Below are 13,917 nucleotides of genomic sequence, written 5' to 3'. Positions count from 1 at the left end.
GAAGTCATGCCATCGATCACGGGAATGCTGTTCCCCGTAATTAGTTTATCTTAAATGTAATGATCATAATTTTTGAGCACCAGGTTGGGGGGGGGGGCAGTCCTAACAGTGCTCCTCCCCTGAGCACTGTGACTGGTAATTTAATCAATTAAAGGCTATAATAGGTTTAGGGGCAGGAGGAAGTGTAGATTATCGGTTTGGAGGTCTGCGCCGAGTTATTCTTTGGGGTGATTTATTAAAATAATAGAGCGCGCTGCATGCTGAGGATCATTTAATAACACAGGGCGCGCAGAGTGAGGACAGACTAATTATGGATGACACCCCTCCAGCGGTCCAGCTCTCACGCTCACTCTCCCTTTTCTCACTCTCTCTCTTTCTTTCTCTCTTCCCACATACAGTGTGTACATACACTCACACACACACAAACAAAAGCACGGTACTGTACGACTGATCTAACAATGAACATCTGCACCCTCAGATTCCAGGCTGGGGTGATTCAGTGTCATGGGGATTGAATGAGAGAGCGAGAGAGAGAGAGAGAGAGAGAGAGAGAGAGAACTCCTGTAGCTCTGTCCCACGCTGGGTTTGTACATAGTCAATGGTAGGCTTCGAGGGGACTCCTACAGTAGGTACACCTACAGTGGTTCGTTCTTTAAAAGTTGCAGCGTACCGCGGCACAGCTTGCATGGTGCCGTAGAATTCTATGGCACGTTATTTGATTGCCAACCAATGGTACCATTAATGCTAGTTAGTGCTAGTTTGACCACCAGAGGGCATCTTTGAGAAGCATTTGATAGCCTTCAATAGTGGCTGTACTAGAGAATTTAAAACCTTTTTTGTAAGAACATAGTATATGGGACTGATTTTAAGACATTTTGCTTAATTCATTTGCTTAAATTATGATGTTTATATTCCAAGAAAAACGAAGGATGGAATGGAAAATATGGCGCTGTACAATGTGACAGTCGGGAGTAGGCTACAGTACTTGTCGATTTAGCTAAAGAATCCCTGTGTCTTGCGGGCACGCGGGAGACTGGGTTTCAATACTCCGACAGGGAATTTGTTCTTAACTGGCTTGCCTAGTTAAATAAAGGTTACACTAAGGGCATGACATTTCTATACCCTAATTGTATAATTGTAGTCTAAGCAATACCCAAATGGAGATTCGGGGAAAATAAAAATCTCATTGATTTATCAAGACCAGTCCCCATGCTTGTCTTAGAGCAGTGCAAAACGGTGCTAAAATAGTTATAGGCTATTGCTTCAAATCCTATTGCTTCTAACTTCAATATGCTCTTTAAATAAATAATACCTACACCACTTTTAACAGCCCATTACTCAACACTAGTGAGACTCATGTCGCCTACGGTAGGCCTACAGTATATCTAAAAAATGTACGGGACTCAGCCAATAAATACATATAGAGGATTGGAGGATTCTAAATTTAAACCAAAAGCCGCCTCATGGGTCTCCCGGTGGCGGCCAGCACGGGTATCTGTAGCAACGCATTTTGCATTGCGTTGCGGTGACTTAGACAGCTGTGCCACTGGGGAGGCCCCATCCACATTAAATAGTACCCAAAAAACACCAGTCTCAACGTCAACAGTGAAGAGGTGTCTCCGGGATGCTGGCCTTCGAGGCAGAGTGTCAAAGAAAAAGCCATATCTCAGACTGTCCAATAAAAAGAAAAGATTAAGATGGGCAAAAGAGCACTGGACAGAGGAACTCCACCTAGAAAGCCAGCATCCCGGAGTCACCTCTTCACTGTTGACATTGAGACTTGTGTTTTGCGGGTACTATTTAAGGAAGCTGCCAGTTGAGGACTTGTGAGGAATCTGTTTCTCAAACTAGACACTCTAATGTACTTGTCCTCTTGCTTAGTTGTGCACCGGTGCCTCCCACTCCTCTTTCTATTCTGGTTAGATCCAGTTTGCGCTGTTCTGTGAAGGGAGTAGTACACAGCGTTGTACGAGATCTTCAGTTTCTTGGCAATTTCTCACATGGAATAGCCTTCATTTCTCAGAACAAGAATAGACTGACAATTTTCAGAAGAAAGTCCTTTGTTTCTGGCCATTTTGAGCCTGTAATCGAACCCACAAATGCTGATGTTCCAGCTACTCAACTAGTCTAAAGAAGGACAGTTTTATTGCTTCTTTAATCAGAACAACAGTTTTCAGCTGTGCTAACATAATTGCAAAAGGGTTTTCTAATGATCAATTAGTCTTTTAATTTAAACCAACTTGGATTAGCAAACACAACGTGCCATTGGAACCCAGGAGTGATGGTTGCTGATAATGGGCCTCTGTTCCCTATGTAGATATTCCATAAAAAATCTGCCGTTTCCAGCTACACTAGTCATTTACAACATTAACAATGTCTACACTTTATTTCTGATCAATTTGATGTTATTTTAATGGACCAAAAATGTGCTTTTCTTTCAAAAACAAGGACATTTCTAAGTGACCCCAAACTTTTGAACAGTAGTGTGTATTGTCTTGGTAATAACAGGGTTAGTAATATATCTGTGAGAATATCCAAGGGGCTTTTATATAATTCTATATTAATAATAATAATAATCACGTTGTTTAAAAATAACAATATTTTGGAGATTTTCGTTTTCAAATAATGTAAAATGAGCAAGAAAAAGGCCATTCTTGAACACGGGGTGAGACATTGTTACTAATTTGTAAATAAAGGCAGTTTGTTATTTAGAATTATTTATTTCTGTTTTTAGAGGGAGAGAAACCATGAACCTACAGTCATCTCATGGGTCTCCCAGTTGATATCGGCAAAGGTACTGAACCAGCATCTGTAGCAACACAGCTTGCACTGCTATGCAGCGTCTTAGACCGTTGCGCCACTCAGGCGTTGTACAACGTGACTGTTTGGGAGTGGGCTACAGTACTACAGTAAGAGCAAAATAATCCTAACAAAATAAAATTATAAAAACCTTAGTGTAACAACAGTTTCAGTAAGTAATACTGAAGTCGTGCACAATTATTAGTTTCTATTTAGGTTTATGGCGCCCATTCATTGTCAGTTAGAGGCACAGTAGGACCCAAAAGCATAATCAGTGCTCTAACTCCCCCTTGCGCTGGTCTGGAGCAATGAAGTGGTGACGCAGGGTACTGTACTAAACCACAATTTACCTCTAAGTCCCGCATAATCTCAAAACTTTTAGTGGAGCAACCACTGTATAGCTCATCTCTTGGCTGTAGTAGTGTTCACAGTCAATCCACTGACACCCCTATCAGATCACAGCAAAATCACACTCTACTTGAACAGAGTTATGCTCAATCATGAGAGCCATCAAAGCCAAAGGTACTGAATAATATTAAGAAATGCTATAATGGAAGGAAAATAGTGTGGAAATCTACCAAAAAACAATTAGACAACAACAAATTCAATAGCTTCTAGACAATTTCCTGGACAAAATGTGTAGGTGTAAACTTGGCAGTAGAAAACCTAAACAGTATATTTGACCCCTCAGCTTCCTTATCAAATCTAAAAATGTCAAGCAGACAACCTGAGAAAATTAACAACAATGACAAATGGGCGTCAGGTAGCCAAGTGGTTAGAGCTTTGGGCCAATAACTGAAAGTTTGCTGCATGGAATCCCCGAGCTGACAAGGTAAAAATCTGTCATTCTGCCCCTGAACAAGGCAGTTAACCCACTGACTTGCCAAGTTAAAAAAAAGTTAAATTAAACAACAGCAAAAAAAATGAAGAATAAAGAAACCCAAAAAAGAAATTGAGAAACCTATCCAACCAAAAACATAGAGACCTATGTCTTCACTATGGTGAATCACTAAAACAATACAGAAATACACTATGGAAAAAGAAGGAACAGCACATCAGAAATCAGCTCAATGTAATTGAAGAATCCATAGAATCTAACCACTTCTGGGAAGATTGGAAAACTCTAAACAAACAACAACACGAAGAGTTATCTGTCCAAAATGGAGATGAATGGATAAACCACTTCTCCAATCTTTTTGGCTCTTTAACAAAGATCAAACCGCAAAAACATATACATGATCAAATACAAGTCTTAGAATCAACTATTAAAGACTACCAGAACCCACTGGATTCTCCAATTACCTTGAATAAACTACAGGACAAAATACAAACCGTCCAACCCAAAAAGGCCTGTGGGGTTGATGGTATCCTAAATGAAATAATAAAATATACAGACCACAAATTCCAATTGGCTATATCAGCCTCAGCTTTGGCATCTTCCCCAATATTTCAAACCAAGGACTGATCATCACAATCCACGAATGTGGAGACATATTTGACCCCAATAACTACCGTGGGATATGCGTCAACAGCAACCTTGGAAAAATCTTCTGCATTATCATTAACAGCAGACTCGTACATTTCCTCAGCGAAAACAATGTACTGAGCAAATGTCAAATTGGCTTTTTACCAAATGACCATACGACAGACCATGTATTCACCCTGCACACCCTAATTAACAAACAAACAAACCAAAACAAAGGCAAAGTCTTCTCATGCTTTGTTGATAAAAAAAAGCTTTAGACTAAATTTAGCATGAGGGTCTGCTATACAAATTGATGGAAAGTAGAGTTGGGGGAAAACATACAACATTATAAAATCTATGTACACAAACAACAAGTGTGCGGTTAGAATTGGAAAAAACACACACATTTCTTTACTCAGGGCCTGGTGGTGAGACAGGGATGCAGCTTAAACCCCACCCTCTTCAACATATACATCAACAAATTGTCAAGGCCACTAGAACAGTCTGCAGCACCCGGCCTCACCCTACTAGAATCTGAAGTTAAATGTCTACTGTTTGCTGATGATCTGGTGCTTCTGTCCCCAACCAAGGAGGGCCTACAGCAGCACATAGATCTTCTGCACAGATTCTGTCAGACCTGGGCCCTGACAGTACATCTCAGTAAGACCAAAATAATGGTGTTCCAAAAAAGGTCTAGACACCGTGGCCTTAGAGCACACAAGCAAAACGATACATACCTCGGCCTAAACATCAGTGCCACAGGTAACTTCCACAAAGCTGTGAACGATCTGAGAGACAAGGCAAGAAGGGCCTTCGATTCCATCAAAAGGAACATAGAATTCGACATACCAATTAGGATCTGGCTAAAAAATACTTGAATCAGTTATAGAACCCATTGCCCTTTATGGTTGTGAGGTCTGGAGTCCACTCATAAACCAAGAATTCTCAAAATGGGACAAACACAAAATTGAGGCTGTGAATGCAGAATTCTGTAAAAATTTCCTCTGTGCACAATGTAAAACACAACTAATGCATGCAGAGCAGAATTAGGCCGATACCCGCTAATTATCAAAATCCAGAAAAGAGCTGTTAAATTCTAGAACCACCTAAAAGGAAGCGATTCCCAAACCTTCCATAACAAAGCCATCACCTACAGAGAAATTAACCTGGAGAAGAGCCCCTTAAGCAAGCTGGTACTGGGGCTCTGTTCACAAACACAAACAGACCCCACAGAGCCCCAGGACAGCAACACAATTAGGCCCAACCAAATCATGAGAAAAGTAAAAGATAATTACTTGACACATTGGAAATAATTTGCAAAAAAACGGAGCAAACTAGAATTCTATTTGGCCCTATACAGAGAGTACACAGTGGCAGTGAGCATAGCCTTGCTATTGAGAAAGGCAGCTGAAGGCAGACCTGGCTCTCAAGAGAAGACAGGCTATGTGCACACTGCCCACAAAATGAGGTGGAAACTGAGCTGCACTTCCTAACCTCCTGCCAAATGTATGACCATATTAGAGACACATATTTCCCTCAGATTACACAGACCCATAAAGAATTCAAAAACAAATCCAACCAGTGAAGAACTAATCCCATTGCAAATACAACCTATATTCATGTTTATTTATTTTCCCTTTTGTACTTGAACTATTTGCACATCATTACAACACTGTATATAGACATAATATGACATTTGAAATGTCTTTATTACTTTGGAACTTTTGTGAGTGTAATGTTTACTGTTAATTTTTTATTGTTTATTTCACCTTTGTTTATTATCTATTTCACTTGTTTTGGCAATGTAAACATGTTTCTCATGCCAATAAAGCCCCTTAAGTTGAATAACTTGGAGAGAGCGAGAGCGCGATAGAGAGCGAGCAGCATAGGTTTCCGTCTCTATAGACCTGCTCAAATTTCTTCATCTATAATTAAGGATTAGACTTTATTGAAGAGTAGAAAATGACAGTTCTTCCTCCAGAATATGGGATTCTGGGGGATAAGATGGAATGGTAATGTAACCTGCTCAGGGTTGCACAGGGCATCATCATTAGAAAGTACAAACAAATAAGGAAGAAGCAAGGGACTGGCATGTCTGAACTGGCTCACTGTTACAGCAGCCAGTCAGCTGGATCAATAGGGACTGGCATGTCTAAACTGACTCATCGTTACAGCAGCCAGTCAGCTGGATCAATAGGGACTGGCACGTCTGAACTGGCTCACTGTTACAGCAGCCAGTCAGCTGGATCAATAGGGACTGGCATGTCTGAACTGACTCATCGTTACAGCAGCCAGTCAGCTGGATCAATAGGGACTGGCATGTCTGAACTGACTCACCGTTACAGCAGCCAGTCAGCTGGATCAATAGGGACTGGCATGTCTGAACCGGCTCACCGTTACAGCAGCCAGTCAGCTGGATCAATAGGGACTGGCATGTCTGAACTGACTCATCGTTACAGCAGCCAGTCAGCTGGATCAATAGGGACTGGCACGTCTGAACTGGCTCACCGTTACAGCAGCCAGTCAGCTGGATCAATAGGGACTGGCACGTCTGAACTGACTCACCGTTACAGCAGCCAGTCAGCTGGCTCCCTCCAAAATGTAGATGTGTCCTGTCTGTACCCAGGTCTGATTTAATGATTCTTCTCCACCACCCACCACCTTCAGGGGCTAGCCTCCAGCCCTGCCTGCCTCTTCTTTTGATAGATCTGTCTCTTCTCTCTCTTTCTGCTGTCTCTCTCTCTAGTTCCACTGTCTGAGGCTGAAGGCTAGCTCCTCCACCACTCGCCTCATCAATTCCGCCAGCGGCCTCTGTCTATTGGCCTTATTGATCGAGGATTATGGTATCAGTGTAAATAGAAGGAGAAAATCACACATCGATAGCAGACTGTTCCTAAAGCTGCCAATTCAGCCAGCCCCTGGCAGCGGGATCACTGGAGGTTGGCCATGTTGTGACCCTTGATGATCCCATGGGAGATAGATAGATATTGCTCCCGTATGTATGTATGTATGTATGTATGTATGTATGTATGTATGTATGTATGTATGTATGTATGTATGTATGTATGTATGTATGTATGTATGTATGTATGTATGTATGTACGTACGTACGTATGTACGCACGCACGTACGCACGTACGTATGTATGTATGTATGCATGCATGCATGTATATGAGTGAGTGAGAAATATTGTGAGTTGTAAATATCCAATTTTTTTCTCCAAATTGCACTGGCCTGGAAAATTGCTTCATTACTAAACATTGAATATTTATGGTGTAAACAGTTTGAAATATCCTAACTTGACTTATTTATTAAATGTTTAATGAATGCTCCAAGACGTTTGGTTTGTGTAATGACTACATCAGGATTCTGTCTGGGTCTGTCTGGCAGCCTCTTGTTCAAAGAGTTGTACATAACTGTAGATAATCTCATAATGTGACTCAATGGAATGATACAGTAGAGCTGCCCCCTCTTTAAAACTCACTGTGAATCTATATCTGGACAGTTCTTAGAAGAATCTTGAAGACTCAAATTAATTCGTTGGCATAAATGGTTAAATATATGCACTGGAACTGTGTGTGAACTGTGTGGTGACTTAGAAGCTGTTGATTTTGGAGTACCGTCCTATCACATTCCCAGAGGTCCTTGTGTGGAGCCTGGGATTTGTCTGGGGTTTGCCTTGGGCTACTGTCTCTCTGTTGGGAGACACTTCCTTTCTCACTCCCAGTCTGTTCCTGAAGGGCCTCCATCCAGTTTGTTTTGGAATGAGGAAGAAATTGGAAAACCCATTAATTATGAATGCCATTCATTTATTTACTTAAATTATAGCAGATTAATAGTGCCACATTTGGTGTCCAAATCTAAATGTGTGAGATGCGTGTGGCCCTTTGAACGCCAGTGATTGAAACACATTATAGTAGTTGTTCTGCATTAGAGACGTATGCAACTGTTTGTTTATTTTCTCTGTTATTTGTCAATAACCTTCATGTGAACCGGGATGATGTATAACAGCAGCAAATTAGTCATTATTTTTCCCCTGCCTGCCATGAATTTCATCACTCTGGATGGAGCAGCCAGTTCCATGGACAGAGGAGGATTTTTTTTCTAAATGTCTTTATAGTCTGCTGTGAGAAAGGCAGCTCATTGTTGCAAGCGCCGAGATAACAGAGACAGGTTAGAGAGGTTAGGAGGGTGTTCTGAGAGCAGAGCCTGTTAGCAGGTCCGAGGTTAGTGGGCTAGACCGAGGTGAACACACTGAAAGCAGACAGCAGCCATTGTTCTAAAGGCACCAGCCCCTTATTTTCCCACAATTCACCACAGGATTCTATCAGCTGTCAGCTGAGGCTCACCTCCATTAAGTGGACAAAGGAAATTAAGTGACCTTACTACGCTGTTGTTCTTCACGCTCTCAAATAGAGCATTAGCGCTTCCCTTTTATGAATTATTTACATGCAGAAGCACTACTTGGAGAGACTGAGTGGTGAAAGAAAGAATGTTTCCTAGAGGTCTATTTTAAACACTTTAATGGGACCTAGGATACTAATTACGTCTCTTCTTCCAGAGAATGACATGGACAACACTTTGGTATTGGAGAAAGCCACAGTAATTCTACTTACATAAAAAGTATTTGGAATGTAGAAAAAGAGGGTATTCTTAGAACTATTCCTAGTACGCCATGGATCTGTCAATGGTTACCTTATCATTTCAGCTAGGGTTATCTCAGAGTGATGTGTGTAGATAGATGGTCCTTTACTGTTGGCTTGTTCTAGTGCTGGCTTTCTTTCTGCTGGCACCATCCTCAGCTAATGAATGAGAGATCAGACAGACAGACAGACAGACAGACAGACAGACAGACAGACAGACAGACAGACAGACAGACAGACAGACAGACAGACAGACAGACAGACAGACAGAGAGTGGTGCTGTGCTGGCCCAGACAGACAGACAGACAGACAGACAGACAGACAGACAGACAGACAGACAGACAGACAGACAGACAGACAGACAGACAGACAGACAGAGTGGTGCTGTGCTGGCCCAGACAGACAGACAGATAGACAGACAGTCAGTGGTGCTGTGCTGGCCCAGCTCCCAGGAGCCTCTTGGGCTTGGGCTTGAACACGTGAGCAGAGCAAGATGCCATGTCCTCCTCCTGCTCTGCCATCCTACTAGCAACGGGCAGCAGCGGGCACTGCTAGGGCAGGGCATAGGAACACCATGCCACACTATATTCCTTTATCTTTAATTATTAACCTGAACTGGCTGTGAGCCTCAGAATCCTCCTTTGGAACCAAACGGCCACTAGGCAAGCCCTGGGGGCAGGAGAGTTAGCTACTCCTCTAAGGATTTGACCTGGCTCAGACAAGCTGGACATGTTAGTAAATGGCTATTGGTCCATGGCACAGTGTAGTTATTTGACACATGGCTCAGTTTCACTAGTGCCACGGCTATGTCCCAGAGTCTAGTGCCACGGCTATGTCCCAGAGCCTAGTGCCACAGCTATGTCCCATAACCTAGTGCCACAGCTATGTCCCAGATTTGATCTTCAAGCTGCCATATGCCCCCTCACCCTGTCACAGAAAAACACAATCATCAATGGGGTGTTGACAAAAAAGACCCCCATCATCGTTGGCTGGCCCTCGCTTCATACTCGTCGCCAATCCCACTGGCTCCAGGTCATCTACAAGACCCTGCTAGGTAAAGTTCCCCCTTATCTCAGCTCGCTGGTCACCATAGCAGCACACACCTGTAGCACTTGCTCCAGTATGTATATCTCTCTGGTCACTCCCAAAGACAATTCCTCCTTTTGCCACCTCTCCTTCCAGTTCTCTGCTGCCAATGACTGGAACGAACTACAAAAATCTCTAAAACTGGAAACACTTATCTCCCTCACTAGCTTTAACCACCAGCTGTCAGAGCAGCTCACAGATTACTGCACCTGTACATAGCCCATCTATAATTTAGCCCAAACAACTACCTCTTCCCCTACTGTATTTATTTATTTATTTATTTATTTATTTTGCTCCTTTGCACCCCATTATTTCTATTTCAACTTTGCACTTTCTTCCACTGCAAATCTACCATTCCAGTGTTGTACTTGCTATATTGTATTTACTTCGCCACCATGGCCTTTTTTGCCTTTACCTCCCTTATCTCACCTCATTTGCTCACTTTGTATATAGACTTATTTTTCTACTATATTATTGACTGTATGTTTGTTTTACTCCATGTGTAACTCTGTGTTGTTGTATGTGTCAAACTGCTTGCTTTATCTTGGCCAGGTCGCAATAAAGGTGAAATAAAAATAAATAAAATAAAAATTACACATCATGTTTAATTTCCACTGTCCTGTCCTGTATGTCTCAGGTCCTCTATAACCGGTCTTTAGACTATAGTGGATGGAGCGTCTTTAGATGGCTTCAGTAGCAGTGGAGGCTGCTGAGGGGAGGACGGCTCACAATAATGGCTGGAACAGAGCCAATAGAATGGCATCAAACACATGGAAACCATGTGTTTGTTGTATTTTGTACCATTCCACCAAGTCCGCTTCTGCCATTAGCACGTCCATCCTCCACAATTAACGTGCCACCATCCTCCTGTGTTCAGTAGTGTGGGTTTTATTGTGTTATAAAGCGGATCCAACAGATGAACCAGTAGCATGACAGAGAGTTGAAAGAGTGTGGAATATTAAGTGCGTAGGTGGTGAGAAAGCAAACGGCCTCCTGAAGGCATTTATCATCAACCGCTAGAGCTGTTACCTTCTCCAGCAGGCCCACAGTACCATACGCCCCTGCAACATCTTCTTCAGCTAGTCTAGTGTTGACACTTTCAATAGTGAGAATAAATATCTTATTATAAAGCATGATGTCAATTTCCTTTGTTCTGCAGTTACAGTTGCAAGAAATATGGTATGAGAACCTTTTGGAATTACTTGGATTTCTACGTAAATTTGTCAAAAAATTTGATCTGATCTTCCTCTAAGTCACAACAATAGACAAACAGTGTCCTGAAACAAACAACACACCAATTTTCTTGTCTATATTGAATACATAATTTAAACATTCACAGTGTACGTTGGAAAAAGTATGTGAACCCCTAGGCTAATGACTTGTCCTAAAGCTAATTGGAGTCAGGACTCAGCTAACCTGAAGTCCAATCAATGAGACGAGATTGGAGATGTTGGTTAGAGTCGCCCTGTAATATAAAAAACACTGACAAAATCTGAGTTTGCTATTCACATGAAGCATTGCCTGATGTGAACCATTCCTCGAACAAAGAGATCTCAGAAGACCTAAGATTAAGAATTGTTGACTTGCATAAAGCTGGAAAGGGTTACAAAAGTATCTCTAAAAGCCATAATGTTCATCAGTCCACGGTAAGACAAATTGGCTATAAATTGAGAAAGTTCAGCACTGTTGCTACTCTCCCTAAGAGTGGCCGTCCTGCAAAGATGACTGCAAGAGCACAGTGCAGAATGCCCAATGAGGTTAAGAAGAATCCTAGAGTGTCAGCTAAAGACTTACAGAAATATCTGGAACATGGTAACATCTCTGTTGACGAGTCTACGATATGTAAAACAGTAAACAAGAATGGTGTTCATGGGAGGACACCACGGAAGAAGCCACTGCTATCAAAAAAAAACATTGCTGCACGTCTGAAGTTTGTGAAAGATCACCTGGATGTTCCAGGATATGTTCCCTGCCTCACACAGGAAGCGGCGCAGGTCCTAATCCAGGCACTTGTCATCTCCCGTCTGGATTACTGCAACTCGCTGTTGGCTGGGCTCCCTGCCTGTGCCATCAAACCCCTACAACTCATCCAGAACGCCGCAGCCCGTCTGGTGTTCAACCTTCCCAAGTTCTCTCACGTCACCCCGCTCCTCCGCTCTCTCCACTGGCTTCCAGTTGAAGCTCGCATCCGCTACAAGACCATGGTGCTTGCCTACGGAGCTGTGAGGGGAACGGCACCTCCGTACCTTCAGGCTCTGATCAGGCCCTACACCCAAACAAGGGCACTGCGTTCATCCACCTCTGGCCTGCTCGCCTCCCTACCTCTGAGGAAGCACAGTTCCCGCTCAGCCCAGTCAAAACTGTTTGCCGCTCTGGCACCCCAATGGTGGAACAATCTCCCTCACGATGCCAGGACAGCGGAGTCAATCACCACCTTCCGGAGACACCTGAAACCCCACCTCTTTAAGGAATACCTGGGATAGGATAAAGTAATCCTTCTAACCCCCCCCCCCCCCCCTTTAAAGGATTTAGATGCACTATTGTAAAGTGTTTGTTCTACTGGATATTATAGGTGAATGCACCAATTTGTAAGTCGCTCTGGATAAGAGCGTCTGCTAAATGACTTAAATGTAAATGTAAATGTTCCAGTAGTTCTGTGGACTGATGAAACTAAAGTTGAGTTGTTTGGATGGATGGAACACTCAACACTATGTATGGAGAAAAAATGACACAGCACACCAACATCTAAACCTCATCCCAACTGTTAAATATGGTTGAGGGAGCATCATAGTTTGGGGCTGCTTTGCTGCCTCAGGGCCTGGACAGCTTGCTATCATTGATGGAAAAATGAATTCCCATGTTTATCAAGACATTTTGCATTAGAATGTAAGGCTATCTGTCCATCAATTGAAGCTCAACAGAAGTTGGGTGATGCAACAGGACAACAACCCAAAACACAGAAGTAAATCAACAACAGAATGGCTTCAACAGAAGAAAATGTCAGAGTCCTGCCCTCAACCCGATTGAGATGCTGTGGCATGACCTCAAGAGAGCAGTTCACACCAGACATCCCAAGAATATTGCTGAACTGAAACAGTTTTGTAAAGAGGAATGGTCCAAAATTCCTCCTAACCGTTGTGCAGGTCTGATACGCAACTACAGAAAACGTTTGGTTGAGGTTAATGCTGCCAAAGGAGGGTCAACCAGTTATTAAATCCAAGGGTTCACATACTTGTTACACCCTACACTGTGAATGTTTACACGGTGTGCTCGATAAAAACATGACAACGTATAATTGTGTGTGTGTTATTAGTTTAAGCAGACTATGTTTGTCTATTGTTGTGACTTGTATGAAGATCAGGTCGAATTTTATGACCAATTTATTCATAAATCCAGGTAATTCCAAAGGGTTCACATACTTTTTCTTGCCACTGTATATGTTGTATTTGATGAAATTGATAATCAGATGTCAGATGCATTATTCTCTTAATAACAGTTTGCCTTGTTGAGAGAGAGAGAGAGAGAGAGAGAGATGCTGTGTGATTGATGGGGCTGTCTCCAGCTGTCTTCAGGCTGTGTGGATCTGGGAGTCATGTCAATGACAGGCGGACTCATCTCGTCCAACTCTGTGTTACTGCTGAGCGAGCCAGCGCCACGGCGCTGAGTGCTGAGCAGAGAGAGCACAAGGCCGGGCGTGTGGCTGGCGCCGAACATGAGGCAGAGCACAAGGCTGCTCTTAGCAAAATGATGACACAAAAGAAATCTGCGTCACAGCGCATCAGTGCATTAGTCACACACGCCAGTGGAATGAGATCAGTCCGGGGTCACAGAGGGCTAGGCAGTGCTGCTGGAACATGAGGCTACAGTAAAGCTTTGTCTATAACACAGTGAATGTTTATCTATACAAAAATATATACTTTTTTT

The 13,917-nt window shown here is 42.7% G+C and overlaps 1 protein-coding gene across 1 annotated transcript in view; it reads left to right on the top strand.

Annotated features, from left to right (window-relative positions):
* aff2 (AF4/FMR2 family, member 2) overlaps nucleotides 1-13,917 on the top strand; it is a 328,554-nt gene that overhangs the window by 274,808 nt on the left and 39,829 nt on the right. The window lies entirely within an intron of this gene.

The sequence above is a fragment of the Salmo trutta genome, chromosome 13 (genome assembly GCF_901001165.1).
Source record: "Salmo trutta chromosome 13, fSalTru1.1, whole genome shotgun sequence".
Lineage (NCBI taxonomy): Eukaryota > Metazoa > Chordata > Actinopteri > Salmoniformes > Salmonidae > Salmo > Salmo trutta.
Note: the sequence above shows the minus strand (reverse complement) of the source record. Positions and strands in the feature narration are given on the sequence as shown.